Raw genomic sequence first — 23,371 nt, 5'->3', positions numbered from 1 at the left:
TGCAGCCAGCTGAATCAGGACCTGAGCACAAATGACAGATGTGCATTGTGTGGCATGTAAGGTGTGCCACAGCTTCCAAGATACCTAACATCTGCCTTTTCCAGCTTTGGAAAGTAGTCCTTCCAACTGGGATCTCACACGCTGAAACATGATACTGTACCAGCTATACTTGAGTCACATTTTTAAGGCACATTAACCACACTGATGGCAACTTGTGGCCCAGAACTAAACTGAACAGGACTAACTTCACGAAAGGGAGGGAAGGGTGCAGGGGCCTAGATGGTGATATACTCACAGTGTAGGACAAGGAGGATGATGCTATTCTGTTAAGTAAACAGTAATTGTTTATTTAACCATAAAGGAAATGTGAAGATGTCAAAAACCTTTTCTGACATGATGGAGAAAGGAAAGCATTCATTAATTTCTAGTAACGGTCTTTATTCCTGTAATGGCATTTATAAACTGACCAGAGTTATCATTTGTAATCTGCTTGTCAACTCAACACTCTTAAGAAACTTTTCATAAGGGAGAGGAAAAATCACTAATTATTAAAAACAACCCTAAGCTGTACTTTCAGGTTTTGGTTTGAATCCAGTACCCACAACAGAAACCTTTCAACAGAAGGCAGCAAGGACTTCTCAGGGAAAAGCTACAGGAGCAGGACACACATTTCCAGTAAAAGCTGGCCTTTCTTCCCCCTCCTCCCAATCTCCTTATTCCCAAAAGATACCAAGAAAATACAAGATTGTTGGGATTTCTATAAGAAGATTTGGCAGGTTTTTCATATTTGTTTAGACTGTAAGATATAATTTGAATTTGGGTCTTGCCTCTTTCTCTCAGAAAAAGAATGAGTTATTTGTTCTCTGAATAAGTATTTGTTATTAGTGGATCAGACATGGATAAGGTATATTATTACAACCATGTTTGTTAGGTATGATTTACATTGTTTGCTGCATATCATCTTAGGCTGTCTTTAATTTTGTTATACTTTAGGGGGTTTTTGTTTGGGTTTATGCATTTAGTCACAGTTGGTTGTGTTTTGAACTTTGAAAAAAATTAATACAAAGGAAATTAAAAAAAGAAAAAGAAAATATTTTCAAAATGATGTGGAAATCAAATCTATCCCTGAGTAATTTGATTTGTAGGAAATGGAGAGCAAAGCATTACAAAGCATTATAAACAGAATGCCTTGAAGTGCATCATAATTACTTACATGTGCAAATACATTGTCTAGGTTTAGGAATTCAGTTAATAATAGTCATAATAATTCTATGCCCTCACACAGGGTCTTTCATCCAAGCTTCTCCAGGTTTGTGTAAGCAATTATTAACTAACGCTTTGGTACCCGGGAGTACTCTGCTGCTATAAGGATGGAGAAAGGGGCAGAAGAGGCAGAAGGTCTCCAGGGTCAGGGACAAATTATGATTTACTCTCCTGGTAAGAGAGAGCTGCAGATGATAGTCTTCTAACAACAGGTAGATCAGAGATGCAGAAGTTTGTAGCTCATCTGACATTTCTACAACTTACTGGCTCTGTAAGAAGTGCAACAAATGGGCATCTTAGATCTTCTATTCCACAAAGTTTAGAGGCTGAAAATTGACATATATCAGATCCATGGCTGATCTTTGGTGGAACACTGGTATATGCAAAAATATACCAATATTTTCTATCAAAGCACAAAGATTAACACATTTGCTTTGTTTGGAACTCTTTACCAGTGTGAATGGCTTTCATCCGAAACTCCACAAATGGTTTTCAGACCAAGGGTACCCTTTAAAGTTCAGTGGTAACAGCAAATCCCATGCTTGTAGATTATTTTCACAATCTCTTATTATTTTTTCAATCTCTTAAGTTTTAAGAGACCTGAAACTCTCAACAAAAATCTGAGCATGCCATATTACCCAAAAGCTTTTCCACAATTCCAGGCCATGAAGAAATGTAGGACTTTATCTTCTTCTACTGTTTAATTCCATGACACTTTCTAAGTGTACATCTACATTTCTTTCTCTTGTAACCCATGACAGGAACCCGCGGTTTCTGCAGCCCAGGCCCTTTCCTCCTTGTCAGCCATCCTTATTTTACCAGAATATATGTTTTCATGCTTCACTAGGTGACCAAAATCCAAGACTGCCAAATTATTTCTGCTGTTTCATTTAGCCATGCAACAATTCTAATGCTTTAAACTACTACCTGCTGAAATGGCAATAACTGCTGTGCTACAGTTACTGACCCACGCAGACACAAGGATTTGACACCAACACATCCCAATTTCTTTTAGCCTACATTTCTGTACTCCGTGTAGCTGTGACAAGAAAGTGTTTCTCCATACATTTCCATTACCTGTTATGCTTTACACTAATAAAAACACTGGATATTATTTATTTGTCTGGCTGACTGACAAAGCCAGGCATCAAAGCATCATTCGGTGTCACATACTTCAACGCTCTAATCTTTCAGAACTTGTAAAGCAATCTCTTACGGCGCTTTGTGGGCTGTGAGATCACCCTGACAAACTGTGATAATGTTGGCAATCTCCAAATGGGTGTTCATTTGCAATCTTACTACAGAGGAATTGCTATGTTTCCAAATTTGAGGGTTTGACATAATCTGTCTTCACAAAGCTATCAGGGTCTGTCATAAGGCTGTCTGTGACCCAGGGATTTTATGGGGTCAATATCTATCCCCAGTGCAACTTCATTGCAAGCAGTGGAATTACCTAGAGTATGACTTTATCTATTTGCTTTCTTTCTCTTTATTTAAAATACACCTTGTGTTAGTTTTTTTCAAAGTGCAAACAGCACCTACTAATAACATCTGAGCCAGGTAGGTGAGATTACTCCTCCAAATCGTGGCCAATTTCTTACAGTTCATGCCAAACCCTCTGCTCCCCTCACCACACTTAGCAGCTGAGAAACAATGCAAATGTCAGGTCAAGCTACAAAGCTATTGCCATCATCTCTTCCCTTCCGTATGCTCCCAGTACTGGCAGTCTCTGGGCTGCAGTCCACAGGATATCCACAATTATGGCCCAGATTGAGGGAGGGGTAGAAAAACGATGGTACTCTGCCAATTATGTCAGAACCTAAACTTGATCCATTTTAAAACTGAAGCTGGTGACTGTGGGATAGCACCATGTTCTCTATAATCTGTCTAAAGAAAGGAAAATAACTTATGATCTCAGAAAAAAAAAGAAAAAAGAAAAAGAAAAAAAAAGGCAGTGTTAGTGCAGACCTAAAATAAATAACTATTTTATATTTGCCTCTGAACCTTATCTTTAACTAAAGAAATATCCTGTCTGAATGTAGAAGGAACATTTTTAAAATGCCGTAGGACTGTCAAGCACCCCAAGAAAAAGTGATACAGAGAGAGTGTAAGGCTTGTTGTATTCACGAGGGCCACAAAACTGCTAGTGAAGTAATTTAGTTTCGAAATTACTTAGGATTCCTTTAGAAAAGCCGGGAACACAGGATAGAAATAGAAAACTAAAAAAAGTGCATCCAGTGTTTCAAAATAAGTTCCCTGCACAACACCCTTTCCCTGCTGTCATCTCCTGAGGCAAACTTCCCAGCTCAGCAGTGCCTCACACTTACTAGAAGATCCTCCCCAAATCCTGGTCAGGGTGTGAGTGAGCTGCTGGGACCTGGCTGCTGGGACCTGGCCACAGAAGTCCATGCCAGGGCACAGGCACTCCATGTCAGCGCTGCACTGGAGCACAAGCTGAACTTTAAACACTGGCTTGGATATTCTGCTGAGCTAATGTTGGGATGTTTTGCTATGTTTAGCACGTTCTTACAAAAGAAGTTCTCTTCCTTGGATTATTCCATCTAATCAAAAATTGTTGAAGATGCACCATACTTTGTTTTATCCCCATTTAAGCTATTTTCTGCATTTCATTCTCTATGGAAAAGGAAAGACAGTGCCACTATCCAACCTTAGGAATAAGGACCTAGCTGCAATGCTAATGGAAAATTTTGGGACCCAAATAAATTCCAAATTTGTATTTTGGCATGAATTTACATGAGACTTGCTCCTCCTCTCGAAACGCCCACAGCTTTTACCAGGAACAGCAATTATTCCTTGTATCTCCTTAATCCTTCAGAAAAGAATGCACAGTCTTGGAAGCCCAAGGTAAATGTTTTAATGTGTCTATTATCTTAGTGAAGTCAGTAGGTTGCATGGATATTAAAAAAAGGTTGCATGAAAAGACAGCACAAAGACCCACGGGCTTCAAAAGGTTAAACAGCTTCACAAATACAAACACTGCAGTTGGGACAGTCCTGAACAGAACATGAAAGTGGTATGTGCTTTTCCTTCCTAAAACTCCTTTCTTGAGGGCAAATGTTTTTATCTCACAGTAAGCTGAAAATTGGTGAGTAAACTTGTATACTAGTTATTATTTGACTCTTTTCTACATAAATCTATTTTTAAAGACAAAAAAGTCAAAGGAAAAAGCCCTACCTTTCAGGTCATGCTACTTCAGAAGGTTTTTGCTAGTCACAGATGAATTATAGTATTATTTCTCCTTCCAAATTTCCAATTTTTTAGTATTTTCAATACTGACAACAAGATACTACACATCTAAAATTTTGTGAAAAATAAAGAAAAAAGACCATCATTGGTAGATCACTATTTATAGATGGAAAGAATACAGAAACATATTAAATTTACCTTAAACAAGGGGGTTTATACCATGACAGCAACTTTTAATGTAATTCATTTGTCTTATAAATTACATCCCTGGGGATATCCCTGAAAATTAATTAGGTCAGAGAGGGAAGGAAAACAAATTGAAAACTTCTCAAGACTCCAGGAAACAATACATTTTAAACACAGCAGTGCCAACAATCTCACTATAAAGTTCTTCCCTCCTCTTCCCCTATTCTTCCTTCCAGAGACCAAGATAATCAGATCGAGAATCATCTTGGCCCATCAAGGTCAAGGAAACCATATGCATTCAAGTACAGAACATTTCTGAAATTGAAACTTTTGCAAGCAGCTTTCCAAACTACAAACTCCCTGGAAAAATTCTGGAATATAATTTAGTAAAGACAGTCATTGTGACAATGTGGCTTTTAAAGCACAAAGCTCCAGTCACGGAATGTGGACATGATATATTCATCACACAAAACAGAAAAGCAAAGGAGAGGAAGGCAAAAGAAAACAATAAGAATTTTAGATGAGTTTTAATACTGGCCAAATTCATCCTCAAATCAAAACTCTGAAGGTTTGCCTTTTCATTAGCCTCTCTAGAGTTTAGGTAAAAAGGAATTTGCCCATGTAGTTTCCCTGTAGCACCCTGTCTTCACTCTGTGCAAGAAACAAGACTTAGCTTTTTTCACTCTTTTCTACACAGTTCACCAAATTGGAAGTGTTGACACACATATACAAAATCAAAGACATTTTCTGATCCCACTTGCAACATAAATCAAATTTTGTACTTCCTGATGCCTGTGCCACCTTCCAGTACCAAGTGAAGAATAGGAAGACAACAAAATGCAGAGGAGTAACTGAGTTGATGGTGCTTAAACATTGAAACTTTAAGAGACTGCACTAACAGATAACTTCACAGTACAGACTTCACCTGGATCGTGTGAGGGCATGAGATCACATTTCTGCCAGCCCTTATATGTGTTAACATTAGCAGCAGGGAACAAAAGGTATCAGATAAGGCATGGAGCTTGCTGGTAAAAGTCAACACATCAAAATATATTTAAAAAACTGCATCAGAGAATTTATAATGGATCCGTGCTTTGCATTTTGAGGTGACAGAGTTCTCGATCTGGTAGAAAGTTCCCAAAGCTCAATTTACTACATTGTCAAAATATAGCCTGAGGGGACAATCTGACTTAAAGCATCTTCATGACTGGTGATGAAAGAACCTCGCTTGGCTTTTAGATCCCAAGTTTGGCTCAAGATAGTGCAGTAGAGAACAGAACATCCTCTGTTTTACTCTGGGTGTTCACAGTGTTCCTCTTCAGCACAGAATTAGGTTTTACTGTATAGAATTCTCACACGCAGCTTGCGGATGGGTTAGAATTCACACCTTCGGATTTTGGGGATATACTTCACACCCTGCATTGTTACTGCTACTAAAGATACAGATTACAGTGTCCTCATGCCATTGTAGCATCTGTAACGGAAATCTTAAGAAAATTCAGGGAAAAACTGTCTTTTACAAGGCCACAGCATGTCTTATTCAGCCTTGGAAAGGCTTCAGAGCACAGTAACCACATTAATTGGACATTATATGGACAGCCAAGTATACTCAGTTACTGTGCAGCTTTTACTGTTCTTTGTCATGTTGCTTCAAAACACATTTCATGTTTTAACCAGTCATATATACATACGAAAGCATTTCACAACACTGGACAATGCTACAGATCCACAGGAAATAATTGTTTCACAAACATGAAGCAATCGGCATGAATATAAATAGTGTGGCCCAAATCTGTTCTAAATTATGTGTCTACAAACCCATGGAAGTCAACTAGTACCACTAACAGAATACAACAGATAAGAGCACATAAAAATATAAAATAGGGTTCAACTATTCATGGTCCAAAGCCTGCCAGCCTGCCATCACTTACATTTTCCTACTTTCCCAGCATGGCTTTACAGGAAATAAGAAAAAATAGAGTATCTGGGATTTCTAGTTCTTTCATGCACTGGAGGACACAAGTCCAAGAACATATGGGCTTAAATGTGTCAGCATCCTACATCACTCTTATTTCAAGAATGTTATTAATTTTTGTGGGTGGAGTCCAAAATTTTAATGCCATATCAACACACAGTGGCTGTTTTTGTAATGCATATGTCACAGGGAGCATATGTGTAGCGGTTCAAGGATAACATTTTAACTTGATTTCAAGCGACTTTCTGAATTGTAACACTTTCAAAAGATGAAGTATTGATGATACTAGTAGGCTATTTAACAACTTCTGTCTTCACAGTTTCATCCAGTCACCTCAATTCTGACCTCTAGGATATCATACTATTGCAAAACTGGACTCTCCACACAAAGCTGTTTCAACAAATCTCATTTTGCTCTATAATGCACAGTGTGTGACTTCAGGATTGGTATTTTCAATGCTGAACCAAATTATATCAGTGATGTATGCTACTCTAGGCAAAAAGCAAGGCTAATATCAGAAGGTTCTTTTCCATGCTAACTTTACCTAAATTTCAATCCAAATCCTCTCAAATGAATTAGCCTCTTTACCAAACTTGCAGGTACGGACAGATACTGTGGGAATCAGCCATGTAACTGTTCCAACTGGATACAGTGAGAACAGTATTGCCAAGGGCTTTTTGTCTGTGACTCAACAGGTGGTTTGGCACTGAGATTTCTACCTGTTTGTGGTTTTCAGCTCTGGATTCAAGACAGAAAATGAGATTATTATACCTTTCAATGCTGCATCTCAAGCAGGATGTATGGAGAGCAAGGTTTCATTCCAACCAACTCTCTCTCTCTCTTGCAAAGTTGAGGAAAACTGCCAACCGCTGCTGCTCTTCACATCAACATGCAATGGAGATGTCAGGAAAGGGAAAAGTAAAGGGAGAGAAGAAAAAGAAAATAAAATTGTAAGTTTTACATAAATAATAAACTGTACCTAGTGACTACCTCTGAGAAAAACAAAATACAAAGTACTGGCTTTAGTATAAGGAAATAAATAAACAAAACCTTGGAACAGCTTAATCTAAGAGGCTGGCTGTGGGTTTGGCTTTTTTTTTTTTTTGGTTTATTTGATACAGAGAATAATTTTTACATTTCTTTTCAAGAGATAGAATACTTTGAAAACATATGATAAAGGGCAACATTAACTACTCCATTACTCAGACAGCAGCCTAAGCCCCTCCAACAAACACCCTGCAAAGCAGCAGAAGCACTCCCAACATATGTTCTTGCCTGCAAATAGCCCAGGGTGCAAGAGGTGGGTTTCATTTTTTGGTTTTTACAGTCTTCTGCATAGGCCTAACTCTGCCTTTGTTGAAGGTAGTGTTAACACACACTGCATACAGAAGGAACCGAATGTGGGTAACTGCATACTTCAAAAAATCACACCCAATATGTTCAACTGATGCCACTGTTCCCTGAGGACAAGTGTAGGCTATGGAATACTACAAATAATAGAGAGCAGTAGTCTAAAGTGTGCTTTTCAGAACCGAGAAAGCATACTTTGATACTTTCCACAGATAACTGGCAATGTGCATCTTCAAAATAGTAGTCAAGAGTAGGTAAAGACTGTCTAGAGATGCTTACTGTGACAGAATTCTCAATGCCTTTTCATAAAATAAGAGTTCTTCAAAGCAACTCTCAGTAACTACTAAGAGAACAGTCAGTGAAACTACGCTTTTCCGATTAAAGCAAGAAAACGAAAGTCAGTGTTCTCCACAGATGCAGACGTAATGAGAATGACTTCAATACATCTGCTAGTAATCAAAATGGCTCCACAGTCACCAGTGCGCAGAAAAGTGGAATCCCAGTGATCAGCAAGAACTCTGTTTTGCCCCAATAACTGTAAAACTATATCAGAAATTAGTGCATACTAATTTGCCTACAGAAGATGAGAATCACGTGATTAAATTGTATGCAATTATCTATACTAAGAAAGACTGAGCTGAATTAAAAATGGACCTATCTTATCATGCACATATAATCACTTGAGGGAAAGGGGCCCCAAAATGTTCTATTCCTGAGTTGGAATAAAAAATCCCCAGCCAAGTGGGTCTTTTTTCCCCATGAGAAAGTGTTTCCACAAAAATACAACTCTCAGATAATCAAAATAGAAACTTTCCATCAAGTACCCAGAAAAAGGAGGGGGAAAAAGAAAAAAGAGTACAGAATCCTCCAGAACCAGCATTTGGGAAATATTTATTTTGACTTTTCTTGGGTAAAACGTTTATTCCCAAAGAAAATTTTCATTTCAAGAAAAAGGATTTTCACTGAAAAATCATTTCAGTGGAAAACACCTGGCCACGGTTACAAAGGATAGGACCACTGGCCTCAGCCAGGGGAAGGCAAATACCAACCAAGGTCAGTGGACTGGGTCTGCCACAGTCCTCTTGGAAAATCACGGGCACAGTGCATCCATCCTCCGCGATGTTAATTCTCCTCCAGCTTTTCTGCCTATGTAGACTCTCCATGCCTTGGCGTAGGAATCCTCTCTCACTGTATATTGTATACAACCTACTGTAACCTGTGTGTTTAATGATTTTCAGCATGCAGTAACAACAGTGTTTGTCCCTCCTACAGCAGCTAATTTCCAGTATCAAGATGAGGAGGAAAATATGACCTATGGTTGCAACACACTGCTAATCAAACGCTATTGTACAGCATGGTGCCGTGGGGGGGGGGATGCCTTTTCATTGTACAACTAATCAGAGTTTATACACACAAAACCAGACAACTAGATAGTCCAGTCTTGTGATCTATGTTCCAAGCTGCCAGAAATAAGGCAGGAAAGAGGGGTGTGGGGGGGAGGTAGGGGGGAGCATCTCCTGCGTTCATAATGAAAGAAGAGAGATGACTGGACTAAGAGCTGATGAGGTTACAAGGCAACAGCAGTGCCATGAGTTGTTTGGGCTTAAAGCCAGATGTCTTGTATTTCCTTTGATTGTTTCTAAATAATTAATGGTATTAATTTAATCATGTGACCCACCCACCCCCCTTTTAGTATTTGGCTCTGTGTACTAACACTAAATATAAAGGAGAAAAACAGTACTGTCTATAGCATACTGAATATTGATGCCGTGTGTTTGGACTGCAACAACAGCTGATACTCACATCCATGAGACTACATATTCTACAGCACTCACACAGTGCTTGCATGGAGTAGATGAAGTAGTATCCTTCATACTCCATCCATAAACCAACTCAACTATGACATATGGACACTGCATGTTTGAAGTAGTAAAATAGAGGGTACATCGCTCTCTCTCCGCCCACACTAAGATGAACCTGCCACTACTATTTCACGTAACATTTTCTGGCAAGCTCCCAGTTTTCAGTCATGCTGGTTTGCTTGAAAGAAACACTCAGAGGAGACTCTGCTTGTCTTGCTGTTCGAACAAACAAAATAATCACGCATCTTGAGTTAATGGTCCAGAGCTTAATGAAGATCATAGAAAAGAGGCTGCCCATGATGAGAGCATTCCCTTCTGACTTAGCCACATAAGTCACTGCTGCTGGCAGAAGGAAATGGATTATGAGGATAATAATTAACCCTGAGCTCTGGTCTAGACAAACCTTTGCTTGGTACAGTAGCAGTAAGTGCACAAAGAAAACAGCAACAACCAGAAGTAAAAATTTCCCCAGGGCACTGGCAGCAACAGCAGGAGTACCCCTGTTTCTTGATGGGGCTGCAAGTGTCACAGGCATCAAAAAATCCCATGGGAATATTAGGGTTGAGTACTAGGACTGCTGAAATCTAACAGCAGAATTCCTGAACAAATAAAGACTAATGAAGGCACCTCCCTACATGCATGATTCTATTACATGCACTCAGTAAAAATGTTTGCCCATCCTCCTACATATCACAGTATACTCTCAGCTCCCCTAGTCAAGTCTCCAGTTCCACCCATCTTATCTACTTTTTTTTCCTATCACATTTTCACTTATCTTCAATCCCATGGTATTTACCAAAGAATAAGAATCAAAGAAGGGTTGGAAGGTACTTTTAAAGGTCACCCAGCCCAACCTTCCTGCAGTGAGCAGGGACATCTTCAACAAGATCAGCTTTCTCAGAGCCCCACCCAACCTGATCTTGTTTCCAGGGATGGGGCATCTACCACCTCTCTGGGCAACCTGTTCAAGTGCCTTACTCACCATCAGATAGTATTAAATGGGGCAGCTGTGAGGCAATGGAGAAAGAAATCTGACAGCTTGGAGAAGACCCTCACTTGATCCAGCAATGCCCCAGACTTCTGGAGGTAAGGACAAAGTGATAGGAGGCCCTCACAGATGTCAAAAGAAATTTCTGGAAGTGTGCACAAACCCAACCTCATCAAAGAGTACCTGTGGAGAGTCAGAGAGGGCTCGGTCAAGTCTCATTTTTTATATGTGATCCATAGTTCCCTATTTGGTTTTCATTCTGCAGCTAGACTATCAGATTAAGAATGGCAGTGGTGTTTTTCTACAGTTACAATGCTTCAGTCAAGGGAAGTGAACACAGAAGAATTCTCCACTAGAAAGCCTGGTCCTAGTCTTCAAGGACTTGGTAGTCAAGGCCTAGCAATCCTATAGGCATCTTCCACCAACCAACTAGAGGTTCATAGGAAGAAGTCTGTTTCATTACATAAAGATCATATGAGATGTACACCAAAGCCCTTCAACTGGGACTGGGGCAGTGCCAAAACAAGCACTGGCTCTGCACACTACAGAGAACATCAACTGAAGGAAGAGTCACAATTGCCAAATCACAGGCTGAGGCACTGCAGAGAGAGTGGCAGAGTGCCCTGAGTAACAGAGCTCAGGTATGGGGCTCTTCTGCAACAACAGAGCAGAATGAATACCACACTGATCGTGCTGGGAAGAAAACATCTCAGCCTGTCCTATCTGTGCATCTCTAACATGGTTATAAGGTTGACTAACATCATGGGTTTATCGCTCATGGATATATGTAAATGGAGAAAGCATTTAATCATATCAGCTATAACAAGAAGAAGAATAGTAACATACAGCCAAACTTAAGAGTGACTCCTTCAGTTCCTACCAGCTACCTACGTTAGAGAGGCAATACATAAACAAGCAAAAAGCACATCAGGACAACCTGATACCAGAGTTCCCACCTTGGGGAAAATGGGCTCTGTGGTTTTGAACTGGAAGAAGAGGAAACTGCTTCTAGACAGGAATGATCATAAAGAAATGACTAAACTCTTTGCAAGGTAGAAACACTAGAAACAGACAAAAATATAGCAGAACAGTCACAGCACTTTATGAACAACCCTTGTACTTAACTGCTTGGTTTTTAGGATTTTGGGAGGTCACGGTAGAGTGAGAAGACAGCACTTTTCCTGTGGTGACAAGGATCTTTCAAAGTGTCCACATGTCTGAATCTGCTGAGAATGTATCTTTTATTCCTTCTTTTGCATTATTTCCCTCTAATGACAGCTTTGCAGTGAACCTCCTTTGTGAGTTGCTTAAATAAATGTAAATTTTATCTTGTAAGCAATACCCTCCAAAATACAACTATCAACTTATAATAAAAATCTGAAAAGCTAAAAGGCAGTGGGTCTTCCCCAGTGCCCTCATCTCCCCAGTGCACTGGACTGCTTGCTATTATTATATATGGAGTTCCAGGCAGGGTACTCGTTATTATAAATATGTACTGTATTGAAATATATAGCCCAAGTCCCCAGGGCCCAACATTTTAATTAGAATTACAGTCGTGCAAATAACTGATTTATTTGGCTAGCTGACCAAACTGAGAACATGGAAAAGAAAAAAAGCCCCAAACAAAAATCACCTATGTGTTTAACAAAATGGACTAGTTTTCTTGTTTGTGTTTGATACATTTCCATTAAAATTGACTTAGTTTCAAAACAAAGCCAGAAACCTTTCTTAGAAATATCACAACAAAACCTTTTGGCTTTCCAAAACTTTTAATTTTTTTCTCAGTTAAATTATATTTTTTTATATAATTCTGGCTAACCCATATCTGAGGCAAGCAGCTTTCAGCAAATAAAATATTTAACTTAACAATTTTACCCAGATTTAAATCTAAGGGCTGAACTGTGAGTTGACTGGATCCTGACTTACTGAAAGAAGAGCAGGGAGGCAGGGGATCTGTATTCTCTTCTTGGTTCAGCCCCTGTCTTTGTGTCCAAGGTAAGTTATTATTTCATTTCTTTATGGTTGTCTCTCTGTCCACACTTTGTCTCTGCAGTCTCTGAGCTCTCTGGGGTGAGATGCACCTCTTACAGCATGTCTGTACATTGCCTAAAACAATAGATTGCTCATCTCAACTGGGGCCTATATGATTTACTATAATATAAATAACTCCTCAACTGCAGTCAAATCTCTTTTTAATGCCAATAGTTTCACTTGCATATTTTTAGCAGCCCATCATGGGAACATCATCTTTCTTTTTAATTAATTACTTCTTAATAAACGTAAAATATGAACGGACAGCAAGTCTGGATTTTTCTTCCTTCATCAATTTCAGCCCTCAAAGAAAGCATCTCGTTTACAGCTAGCAGGAACCAACAGGGACATGTACTGAATGAAACCTGAAACCCGAGATCCCCTCAGCACTTTTGTACCCCCATGATTTGGGGACAAATCCTCTCCTTCCTCCAGGGAAGGAAAGCTAGCTGGATTGAAAGAGCTGATTAGTGGAAAGCCTCACAGGCAACCTCCAAATTCTCTGTGCTGGGCTTTTAGTTACACAATTGTCACCAGTAGGAACGGAAAATGCCAGTTCAGTGTCTGCAGAGAGGTGGAGACAGCCTATGGGATTGCAGGGAAGAGCTCTGCCTGCCTCTGCTTTGAAGACCCCTAGCATCTCACAAGGCCAACTTACCTAGTTGAAAGACAACTTTAGAGCTCATTAGAAGGTAAACAACACAGAAACAAAAACGACTGCAATACTACCAACTCTTCAACTTTCATATGCAGCGCTTAGGGCTGGGGGTGGGGAGGTTTCTCAGAGCACACATGGCTGTCACTGACAGTCACGTTTTTAAAACACTGGGGACAGAGTTGCAAATGTGCCCCATTATGTCTTGAGATGTACTCCCCGGGTACAAAAGGTGCGTGGGTTACTGTAAGCTCCTGTGTTACTTGGCTGAGACCGTAAAAGGCAGTGCAAAGTACAGACTGAGAAAGAAGGAACTGTGGAGAATACAGGGTGGTTATTCCTACTGTACAGGGATGATGCTGGGTGCTCCAGGTATCCCAGAGTCCCCCAGAGCTTTAACCTCATGCTACTTTTCTCCATCCCTGGGGCTGCTGCTCAGCTCTGGGAGACCCCACCAGTATTTCGCAGCCCACGTGGCTGTGCCTCAGCCCCCATGTCCTGTGAGGGGACTGTGACAGATGTACAGACTGTGCCAGCCGATGCCAAGGTGACCACATTCTGTCCAAGGGCAGCATTTGCAGGTGGCCATTCCCCTCTGTGTTTGCATCCCCCGCGCTGTGCTAAAGGAGCAATTATTATCATTAAAAATAAATCATCCTCCCTGTCGATTGACTGTACTTATTGGCCATTGCTGCCATCTAGCCAGATGCATTTCCAATATTCACAGAAGCCTTGAGCCTGTTTATTTTCCCATTGCTGTTTGGCCTGAAACAGGGATAAATGCATCCCTTGTTACTTGCTGCCTCTGCAGAGACGTTTGTAAACTTTCATGGGGTTTTCGTTTTTTTTCCCAACAGGTGACAAAATACTGTATAACTGCAGGTGCTCTGCAACACAAACAGGAAAATGGAGATCAGATGCAGCTGTAGTTGGAGTAAGGGGAACATGAAGATAAAGGCAGCAGATAAGAGAGTGCTAAAACAAGCAAAGAAATGACTGAGAAGGGGTAGTTAGCTACTTTTGTTGCCACCTTACTCTTGCAAGGTAGCTATAACAGAATAATTTGGTCTATTTTGTTATCATGCCAAATTTTTGCAGGTGTTACCAGGGGAAATGTGGAAGTTTGTTGAAAAAAAAGGTTTCTGAACATTATCGTAAAAGGATGAAGAATTTGTTAGCTCAAGTTAGCACTGAAGGATGTACTAGAGGTCACAGCTGAGGGGCACTGGCTGATGTTACTGGACTTGTGAAGTAGGAATTATATGGAATTGGTTTCAGATAGCTTCTGAGTTCAGATTTACTCTTCTAAGAATTTGTTCCCAAAATTCAGACAGGAAAATGTTCATGGGGGGGGGGGGCTTATTCTGCACCCATCCCTTCATCTCCTTTTGGTATGAAATAGGTTGAAAAAATTAATATTCTAAGGAGACTTAGAAACTGAAAGATTCAGACAGAGTTTCATGGCTTGATTTCCATCCACAATTCAGCTCTACAAAGCCAATGCAAACTTCCAGACACTGTGGCCTTTCACTTCTCTAGTCAACTTGGTTTCAGAGCCATATCCAGCAACATAATAAAAAAGAGGTGAAGCACAATGGGTAAAGAGAAAATAAACGTGACTGTATTATAAAAGACAGTGATTGCTGTCTGGCCATCCAAACAAAAGGGGGAAAAGGAGGATATCAATAAAGGTCTGTGAATTCAAATGTCTTTTACTATACTTCCTATTCCACCAGAGGAATGACAAAAAAGTTGTATTTTGCTTCCCTGACTTTTCTCTTCTTTGAAAAGGGAGGTTTCATGGGTAATCCCATGTAATATTCAGCTGTGCATCCAATTTATGCAGTGGGATAGGATTAAAAAAGGAACAGAAGGTCTGGATTCTGAACCTGCTGTAACAGTTTTGATTTGAATACAACCCAAGTCTTGAAATGGCTTGTTTTCCACTTCTGGTTTGGAGCTGGTTGAAATACTGCCACAGTAGCACTTCCTGCAAAATTTATGTCCAAGATTCTCATTATTTGGAACTGAACTCAAAAGATTTTGGCACCGTGAAATCCAAACAAAACTCTGTTCCTGACTCAACTGGCCCAGAAGTCAACCCAAGCTTAATCTGGTTCTGGGTCCAAATCCAGCTTCAGCCCATTTCCATTGTTATATAGATTATGCCATAATACCACCTCTAGCCTCAGGATTTATGATGCCTCCTCACAGGATGCATATTTGTGTGTAAATACATAAATCACATCAGACAAACAAAGAAGACATGCCAGAAAACAGGAGGGGAGGGAAGAGGAGAGATACCTACCAAGCAGTTTGTCTCTAAAGTGTTGCCAGTTGTGAAAGGACCCGACGTGCTAATATCCGCTCATTCAGACTCTTACAGACATGCTAAGAGCGTGACGGCTGGCAGGCAGTGCATTTAAGTGCTGTTACTGAGGCCCCCAAATATTGACAGAGTGCCAGACTCTGAGAAACTATTGATGTATGCAGCCGGCCGCTGCTCCAGACACCTCTCAGACAGAGTCTTTAAATGTCACAGATTAATGAATTTTCATGAAACGGAGAATGAGAGAAAGAATTAAAAAAGAAAATATCCCATAGCACCAACATGAAAGCATCTTTTATCCCTACACAAAATTCTGCCCTCAAGCCTCAAGATTCCTAATAGATTATAACAGATTGTAAGTCGGCATGAGATGCAGGATGAGGAGGTTAGACCCTCTAGATCATGCAGAGCATCCTCAAACAAAGACAATATGAGAGATGTTCATTTAAAAAAAAACAGTGACAGTCAAGGGCCACTCAGGTCTCAGTTTCATTTTAACCTAACCCAAGAGTTACAAAGCTTAAGGGGTATAGCTGGGTAAATGGTTTTGTTTTTTTTTTTTTTTTAATCTGAGGTACAAAGGGGGCCAAACTGCAAAGTTCAGCTGTTGACTTTCAACGACCCTAACTTCAGAGCCATTGAGACAGACAGCTGTAGTTGGACCCTCTCTTAGTATTTGATCTTGTGCTTGATCTTATCCAAGAAATTGCAAAAGTTATGACAGAACATTTTTATGCCATCAGATAAACCAAGTATGCTGATTATTTCTCTTTTTTCATTTATATCAGTGAACTCAAATACGTATGCAAGAACTTCAAATATCATTAAAATGTAATAATGCAAAATGCAGTTGGAGTGTAAATGACAAATCTATGCATAACACATCACTAGAAGAGGAAGGAAGTGAAGGGATGATGTAGATGTTCTATGCAGAAGTAAAAATGGGTCATTTATACCCAACCACGTAAAAAAAGATAGCTTCAGTGAGTCCCTCTGCACACAGCCACTTGGAACTGGGGCTCCAATGAGCCATTTTCTCCCTTGTTCCCAAAGGCATAGGCACTGATTCCTGCAATACTCTACTGCCTCCACTGCCCCCAGGCTGTCCTGCAGGATTTCTCTTGAATGCAATGACAGCAGGTGGGGTGACCACCATCACACCCAGCTCCTTGCTGGATGCTTCCTTCCCCCTCAAAAGTACAGCTGCTTCACAGAGAAAGGGAAATGAGCACCACCACAACAGCAAGGCCTGTCGCAGAAAAATCCAGAGAAGCTGAGAGCACCTCAATGAGCGAAGAGTGCTGTAAGAAAAGCCAAGAAGCAAGACTCTGTTGATGGGACAGCAAGACCCTGTGGTTTTCCACTTCGTTGGAGGGAGCCAAGAGGAGGGCAATGAAGATGCTTGGAGGGCTGAAGCACCTCTCCTATGAAGACAGGCTGAGAGCGCTGGGGTTGTTCAGTCCAGAGAACAGGAGGCTTTGGGGAGACCTTACAGCAGCTGTACAGTACTTAAAGGGGCCTGACAAGAAAGATTATGAAGGACTTTTTACAAGAGCATGAAGTAATGGGACAAAGGATAATGGCCTTAAACTGAGAGAGGGTAGATTTGAATTGGATATAAGAAAGAATTCTCTATGATGAGGGTGGTGAGGCACTGGCACAGGTTGCCCATAGAAGTTGTGGATACTCCATCTCCAAAAATGTTCAAGACCAGGCTAGATGGGGCTTTAAGCAACCCGGTCTAGTGGAATGTGTCTCTGCCCATGGAAGGGGAGTCGGAATTAGGTTATCTAAAGATCCCTTCAAATCCAAACCATTTTATGATTCTATGATTATCGCTGCAGAAAAGTCAATATTCTACACTGAAAACTGTTCCACTAACTTCCCTCTTGTCTCTGGCCACACAAGACTTCATAAAATCTCACTGGAAGAATGGGGACTAGCATGTGCAGTGTTCAAGAGGAGCTTGTTTTCACATCACTTTATCAGTCAGATTATTTGTGGCAACCTTTGCCAAAGCAAAACAAATTTTTTTTTTTTTTTTAAATCTACTTTTCTGAGCATGAAGCCATGTGGAAACAACTGCAAGGACTCTGATGGCAATGTCCTGCTCCTGATGACGTAGAAGTCTTTGGTTTTCAAAAGCCAACACACTTCTGTAGGTTGGCACATCTGGCAATTAATAGTATCGTGGACTACAACAGTCAGCCTTTTTCATTTTCCACTCTTGTCACCACCCAAAGCATGTCCTTCCTACCCCCACATATCCACCACACATCCCACAACCACCAGAGTTGCAGCAAGGTCTCCAACACCATTATCCATAGCTCTACAAATGACCTGGCTAAAGTAGAAAGTAGCCACCCTTTGCCAACAGCCAGAGAAGACAAAGCACATATGTGTGTAAGAGGGGATGACACAAATGACTAATTAAGTATATGAGAAGGCAAAATGTCAAAGCCCTTCTATTCTGTGAACAATCTCTATACAAACAAAGAAAAGAAAATCAATATAGATTTTCACACAGGGAACTATTTTACACATCATTGCAAACTTCCTTTAAAACACTCAGTACTTTTTCTTTAGGACTTTCAAAGAGCCTGTCTAACATTACTCCCCATTCTAGACTTTCAAAGAACCTGTCTAACATTACTCCCCATTCTAGCCTATCATTTCTCCTCACACACCCCTTCTCCTTTCTTCCCCTCTCTCTCTTTTTAAAAAATAGTAACTGAGGAGCTATCACAAAACACTAACCCAGCATTTCATTCACTCCAGTAGCACATCTTCAGCAAAGGCCAGCATCAGCTATACTGAAGGAAGATGTAAAAAGACCTCAGTATTCCCCTGCTACAAAAGTCTTCAAATACCTCGGAAGAGATGGGCTTCAGTTTAAAGACCGAAGTTAAGCATCATTTGGGATGATCCCTGAACCTCACAGAGAAGCCCAAGTGTCCAAGCTATGAAGTTGCTCTTCACAAGGGCTGATTACCCAGACTTTGCAACACAAGACATGATGATGCCCCTTTGGGTGACTTCATCTCTTGTGCATGTGCTAGGGCACAGCCAGCTCATTGAAGAGCTTGCCTGACACATCTCTTTCCAGGAGCATGGTATGTATCCCCGGGCAGTGCAAACACTGTCTCCTCCAAGGCTGCCTCACACGGTAGCCAGTAACAAAACTCCCTTCAGAGATTTGTCCCTTTTCTGGAGAAATAGTAAAAGGAAGCCAAAATTTTTAAAAACTAGCAAAATTTTGTAAGTGATCATGTTGGGAAAGGAGCAAACCAGGCAATTTTCTAACTCACTGCAAGGCTAGGACACTTTTTTATTCCAGTGAGCATCTGGCATTTTAACTAAATAAAGGGACTGAGTTAGAAGACACAACAAAGTCTTATGACCTGTCCAAACTTATGCAACAGCCTTCTCTCCCTGTCTTCTTTTGCAAATACTAGAATACCTAATAAGCCTTGTCTGTGCTCCTTTTGCATGTCAACATTACAACAGCCATTCTGGCTCCATAAACTCTGCACCATCTCCAAGACTGGGGTAACAGAGGTGGGCAAAAATTTAGAAGAACTGGAAGTATTAATGATAGCACAAAATTTATCATAGAAAAGAAAAAAGTTGAATACCCTGCGCACACAAAATAGCAATTGCAAGGTAATGAATAGGAGCAAATCTGTTACAGAATTAAAATTATTAGGTCTGAAAGGGACCTTGGAAGTTCCTAAGTTCAACCCCTTTCACTAGGTTTAGGATTGTATCAAAGGCCAACTCCTTTGTCTCATCTTGTCTCTTTGATTGTTACCATAAAGTTTCCATCAATTAATTAATTTCTTGTAGTAATTTCTGATTAATGTTGTCTACCTTCTGTCTTTTTCTTTCCTTTCCTCCACGTGCATGTGTGTGCATACATCACAGAGCACAACCAGCTTACACCCCCCTCCTTGTTAAAAGTCCCACCTCTTCTGCTGACTTACTGTACTCTTAATCAAAAGGGCAGGAGGAAGCCGCCAGGATTCATTCTTTCCCCCCTCTCCTTCTCTCTCCCTCCCTTTTTTCAAATGGCACAAATGTCAAACTTTCTAAAAGGATGTTTGGCATAGCTGAGTTCAGTCATGTAACGTACAAAGTCGGTATGATCAAAAGGTTGCGGGGCTGCCCACTGCTAAAGAAGAGAGGGAAAAAAGGAAACAGAGATCTTTTCTAAAGTGTGAAAGAATGCATGAGCCAACTGTTGCCACTGGAAACACCATGTCTATTAGCAGCAGCAGTGGGTCTGAAACACAAAAACCTTGGTCCAGACTCCAGATTCTCTGAAAAACAGGGCTGTTCTGATCCAACTTTCCGCCCATGAAGAAACAGGGACAGACACAGCTATGGAATTGAAGACTTTTTTTTTTTTTTTTGCCCTGTGCTTTGCATCATTATATGGAAAATAACTGTATCTATGTGGAAGTAAGAGCACTCAGTTTTGTAGTCCAAGTTGCTGAAATAATCAGATAGAACACAGATTCACACATCCAAAATACATGGTCTCTCTGGTACTTCTATACTGCTACCTTTCACCACAGTATTTTCATTCTTACTCTACCCACTGCTGAAAAAGAGGTCAAACTATTCTTCCCTTTTACATATCTAAGATTGTTACGATTTCATAAGGCAACTGGTTTGCAATCGTAGAGCACTTCACAATTGCTCGCATCTTCCTCTACATTTCTGATACAACTCTTCTGGTTTTATTCATCCCTTTATTTGCTTCACTTTGCTGAGTCCTTGTGAAAACGTCTGCATCTTCTTACCCAACATCAACGCTAGAGAACAGTCCGGCTATGCCACCAGCTCCTGCAAAATGTCTGTACTCACTGTGGCATTAAAATTGGTGGTCAGAATCTCCCCATGAGCTTAGACAGAGTTTCCCTCCCAGAAGATAACCCCAAAAATGTAGATGAAAAAGCTCATTGTCAATATCCATTTAATAGAAAAATCTTAATTATAGATAGCTTTCAGTCCCAGAACAGTAGACAGGAACTTGAGATTAATTCCCCCTATGACAAAGTATGTGAACAATAACCAGAACTTGCAATCAATACCCAGAGGAGAGAGCATCCAAATTGTAACAGGGATTTGGGATTCATTCCCAGAGGGCGTAATATATGATTTGGAACAGGTAGACTGGGATTAATTTTTTGATTATGAAATATTTGAACGTAATTTTCAACTTTTAATGAAGAGAGGATGTGGACACCACAATTAACATAATTTCTAAGTCTCTCCATCATATTTCAAGAGACAGATGACAGATCACAAACAGCTGTTCAGGTCATACACAAGTTAATGTGGGAGTGCCACCTAAAGGAAAGTGCACTAGGATGGGACTCTGGAGAGGGGCAGGCAAAGACCAGAGGTGCACTTTCCCCATTTCTAATAAAACTTGCTTATTGCAAAGTCTGCATTAGAAGTAATTATTCCATGTTTGCTGACTTTACATGGATAATTGTAAGTCAGAGAACATCAGTATGAGAACATGGCTTTTCTCTTACACAGGGAAAAAATATAAAGGTGTTCACAGGAGAAATAATTCTCACTCTGAAGGAAAATTTCAAAATAGGAGAGCACAAGGTAAAATATATAGAACCTCACCATGTCCTGGGGGGAGAATACAACCCAAATTTCTAAAGTTCCTTAGAATATAATAAAACAGCTAATTGTTTGCCTAGAACAAAGATAACGACTGAGCTGTGAATCTTACCCTTTTCTGTTAGTTTCCACAAAATAATTTTCTTTACGTTTTCCTCACAGGCCAATGAGTAATTTTAATGATTATGAGCTGCATCTGTAGCCATGTAAGACAAGGCAAATTTCCTCTATCTGCATATCTTGCCATTTATGAATGCATCTAACAAAGTGCTGTTTCAGGACAGGTTGATTGTCAAAGGGGAAAGAAAACCTAGTCTCCATGTGCAGCATTCAGTATTGCTCAGTTGGAAGGAAACTATCCACATCGAAAACGTCTTGCCCTGAAACAACTGGTGGTAGAAGAAGTAATAAAAATGAGATAAACCAAAATCCTCTTTCAGCTCAATATATACTTCATTCCTAATTTATCTTTTCAATCTTGTAAAATATTTTTAAAGATGCTCTGAATTTCTGAAACTGAAGATATTTCTCTTCCATTTTATGCCTGCTGTGTTAAACTTTTGGGTCTTTCACTGAAAAGAGACAAGCCAACTGGGGTTCCTTGTGGGGCCACTCCACCCCTCTCTAATTAAGCCCTCAGACCCACATCTACCCAAGGATCATTTCCTAAGCCTTCAAAATTATATATAAGTATGCTGTCTCTGCCAGGTCCTATTAATCATAAACTTCTTCTCATTTCATTTCAGTATTAAACTCATCTTGTTCAAATCTCTAATTTTCCACACTGACAGAGAAGTTCTCTATACATCATTCAGTTCTATTTCCTAGATACGTTCAGAATTACAAAATTCATTCAAGCCCATCTGATCTCTTCTCACTAAACCTTCTCCCTTCCACTGACTGACAGAGAAGAATTAGCCTTCCTCCTGTCAAGTATACATCTTTTCCCCACAGAAGTATGTGAAAACACATCCAAATACAGGCAATGACTCAGCTTGCCCTTGTACTTGTGTCTTTGCTCTACAGAGCAGTCAGTTTTATGGAGCAGCAAGTCCCATTGATACAATATTAGACAGACTACTAATATTTCTAAAGTAAAAACAGCTGTAGCTACATGGGAGGGTACCACACATTGAAAGCAGAGGTATCATCAGCACCCCTCCTTCTAGTGGACACAGAAAGTCTCACGATGCTACAGAGTGACACTGCTGAGCCCAATACATCACAGGTCATTTTAAGTAATTAAAAAGTAAAATTTGTCACCCACAATTTTCCTCAGTGATCCTATCTAATCTTAAACCCAAGTGGGCAGATCTCAGGTTTGGGAAGAAAGAGCATGTCAGATATTTTTTGCTCTTTCCCTGCTGCAGTAATGTCATCTATTTAATTTCTAACCCGGTGCCACAGCTTCTCTCCAGTTTTACAAAGACATCACAGCACTATTCCGGCAAAACAAATTATGGTACTGCTGTAGCAAACAGGAGACGGGACTAGAAGAGCACTTTGTGTTTTTTTTCTGTTGAGTCAGACATTCAGTAGAAACGATGGTGGTTTCCCTAGAGGATACACAAGGAGTTTGGTGCTCCATAGCCGGGAACAGCCCCCTTCTGAGAGGCTTTGGTTCCCAAGCAGCAAGTTTCAACCCACAACATGACTCAGGGACCTGCAGAGTTCTATGCTCCCACATCCACACACAGGCTACACCAGCTCTTCTGGCAAGTTAATCAAAGCAGCTATGGCAGGGGACTCAGAGTCAGATAGACTCCATGAGGGCATGGTGTTAGATTAGTCACCTCACCAATTTCTGCCTCAGTATCCCCAAGTGTGAATTAGTTTTTGGCACCTACGAGTTAAGAGGTCGGCAGCTTTAGAAGAACTGTAT

At 40.4% G+C, this 23,371-nt stretch overlaps 1 protein-coding gene across 14 annotated transcripts in view; it reads right to left on the bottom strand.

Moving 5' to 3' along the window:
* ZBTB20 (zinc finger and BTB domain containing 20) overlaps positions 1-23,371 on the bottom strand; it is a 468,555-nt gene that overhangs the window by 154,206 nt on the left and 290,978 nt on the right. For 9 of the 14 annotated variants that reach the window (XM_017833966.1, XM_017833967.1, XM_017833961.1 and 6 more), the window contains one exon: positions 7,403-7,508. The gene's annotated coding sequence lies outside the window, so the exon portion shown is untranslated. Of the gene's footprint in view, positions 1-7,402; positions 7,509-12,757; positions 12,938-23,371 lie in introns of all 14 variants that reach the window. The other 5 variants (XM_017833960.1, XM_017833963.1, XM_017833973.1 and 2 more) reach the window with 2 other exon arrangements.

This window comes from Lepidothrix coronata, unplaced genomic scaffold (assembly GCF_001604755.1).
Source record: "Lepidothrix coronata isolate B3197 unplaced genomic scaffold, Lepidothrix_coronata-1.0 Scaffold226, whole genome shotgun sequence".
NCBI classification, from domain to species: Eukaryota; Metazoa; Chordata; class Aves; order Passeriformes; family Pipridae; genus Lepidothrix; species Lepidothrix coronata.
The sequence above is the reverse complement of the archived record's forward strand: the minus strand, read 5'-3'. Positions and strand labels throughout refer to the sequence as shown.